Below are 2756 nucleotides of genomic sequence, written 5' to 3'. Positions count from 1 at the left end.
CTCTCCCAATTTCAGTTTTCCTAAAATACATTATCAGCACGAAGTCTTAACCCTGAACCCTAAAATCGTAACCTTCAAACCCTAGCTTCCTTCATCGCACACCTTGAAGCCCTCGATCCTAGGAGTCCAGAACCGGTGGAGGAACCACCAGAACCGGCCAGAAAAGCCCCGAACCGGTCATCAAAAAACATGAACCGGCCATGTTAGCCTCCCTTAGATAGCCGCCAGCACACCCCTGTGCCTGCCTCCACGCGTGCCCCTGCGCCCCTCGCTGACCCCTCAGTTAGCCTCGCCAGTGCGTGCCCTCGCCTGCAAACCCCTTTGTTACCCTAGCTAGCGTGCGTCCTCGCCTGCAGACCCATCGCTGACCCCTCAGTTAGCCTCGGTAGCACGCGCTCTTGACTGCAGACCTCTCGCTAACCCTTCAGTTAGCCTCGCTAACGACAGGCCCCGCACGCCCTCACACATCCTAGGGCCATCTACCTACAGGTTAGCCAGGCCAGCCTTAGCGCCCTCGCATAGCAGCCTCGCCCACCCCTTGGTGAGCAACACTACCAGTATGCGTCAGACACCATCGGCGACTCCTCCGGCCATCGACGATTTTTCTGGCCACCTCCGGCGACCGCAAAAAGAGGTAAATTTTTATAAACGTTCCTGTTTTCAGTACTTCCAATTATTTTCTTTTCTCGGGGACTTTCAACCTCCCTTCTTCTTTTGTGGGGAGACCTAAGCCGAACTGTGGGGGTTCATGCTATCTCCAAGTTTGGAGTTTGTTGAAACCTCCAAACTTAGAGTTTGTTGAGAAGATACGATCGACCACATACACATCATTGTTTTGATCTAATCCAATACCTCTTGGAATCGAATTTTTTGGGAGCGACTACGCTAAGAAATTCCTAATTTCATGGGAGCGATTAAGCTCATAAATTTCTTTTATTTTTGTGGTAGCCTTTTTGCTCCGAAACTAACAACTCTTTCTTGTTCATTTTCAGGATGAGTAAACTAAACAAACTGGACTTTGCTCCATTGGAGACAACTGGCTTTGGATATCACAAGTGGGTTCGTGATGTCCGCTAGCATCTCAAGGCCAAGGGATCCTGGAAACGATTCTTGTGCCTAGTCAGGATGTGCTAGCTGTTGAGCAAGGTCAAGGTTTGGAAGCAAATAGAGCAACCTTGGAGGAAAATAAGGAGAAAGCGGTCATCCGAATGACTCGTCATATGGATGATTCGCTCCAGTATGAGTATCTGAATGAAGAAGACCCCAGAAGGCTGTGGGTCTTACTCGAAGAATGCTTTGGTAATGTCCGTGACTCCCTGCTTCCTGACTTAAAAGTGAGATGGCATAATCTCCGTTTATGTGATTTCAAGTCGGTTCTCGACTACAACTCAGAAGCACTTCGTATTAAATCCTTGATGAAATTATGTGAAAAATATATCACAGATGCGATGTTGATTGAGAGGACTCTCTCTACCTTCCCTATCTCTGCTTTGATGGTTGCTAAGAGCTATCGAATCGATGTTACTGCAGGACGGATCATAGGGTTTCATGAGCTCATTGGAGTCATGAATGTTGCTGAAAAGCATGACAACATCCTTGTGAAGAACTATAATTCGAGACCCGTGGGAACATAGACTATTTCGGAGTTCAATTATAGTCGTGCCCCAAAGGGAGGGTGCCAAGAGCGAAACCCTAATTCTAGGGATACTTCTGGACGTTCTGGTCCATATAATCGCTCTACTTGGGAAGGTAACCGCCAAAATAGGCGGACATAGAACTGAAGAGGTCAACATGGAAAGAGAGAGGGAGGCAACGCCTCTGGACATGTTGGTGGCACCATCAACACTAAGAACCATCCTAATAACGCTTTTAAAGTGCCATAATCAAGGGAGTCTGAGCACACCGATGTATGTTCTCGATGTGGCGCATCCGATCATTGAGCACACATTTGTAGAGCTCGTGAAAATATTGTCACTACCTACAAAGCTTATTGAGAAACAAGAGAAGCTCACTATGTGGAACAAGAAAATTAAGAAGGTGATCTCGAACTAAGGGTTGAAGACTTCAAATCAGGCCAAGATCAAGAGACTGGCGATTTTGAATAAACTCTTTATTTTTCTAAGAGATGTAGTAGGCAATTGCCATATATTTTGTACTAAATGCCATTGGTTTAGTTTTTTTTTTTCAATTAGGCTCATCTAAAGTGAGTATGATGTCTAGGAAGGTTTTGAGATAAGTGGTACTTAAGTGAGCTTTGCTCCACAGACATCTCTGCACTCACCTGGTCATATTTATTTTAGAGTTACCGAAAGAAGTCAAATGACTACCATCATTTTGCATTAGCTAGTTTTGGATTAGATTTTCTTTTGGTCAAAGAAACAATGATGTACACCGTTGGCTTATGAATAAAATTTCGAGTTCTTTTCATTATGACTCCATTTTAATTCTAAGCATATTCCTCTTTGACTAGATAGTTGGGCCATCAGGCTTAGTTCAAGGACATGGAATGACTCAAATTCCTCTTGCCAAATGACACCTTGATAACTTGATTACTGTGATGCCCCGGAAATTCGTATTTATTTTCCGAAATCTAATTTTTGGTTATTGGATGGTTTCGTGGTTCGAGGGTGGAGCGGAAGTGTTTCAAACTTTTATTCGCTCGAAATGTTTCGATTCAAGAGTTGACTTTTTGTACGTTTCGATTTTGTGAAAACTTCCTTCGCAAAAGTCTTAGAGCGCGTCGATACGAGTTCGTG

This window comes from Rosa rugosa, chromosome 2, assembly GCF_958449725.1.
Source record: "Rosa rugosa chromosome 2, drRosRugo1.1, whole genome shotgun sequence".
NCBI classification, from domain to species: Eukaryota; Viridiplantae; Streptophyta; class Magnoliopsida; order Rosales; family Rosaceae; genus Rosa; species Rosa rugosa.
Note: the sequence above shows the minus strand (reverse complement) of the source record.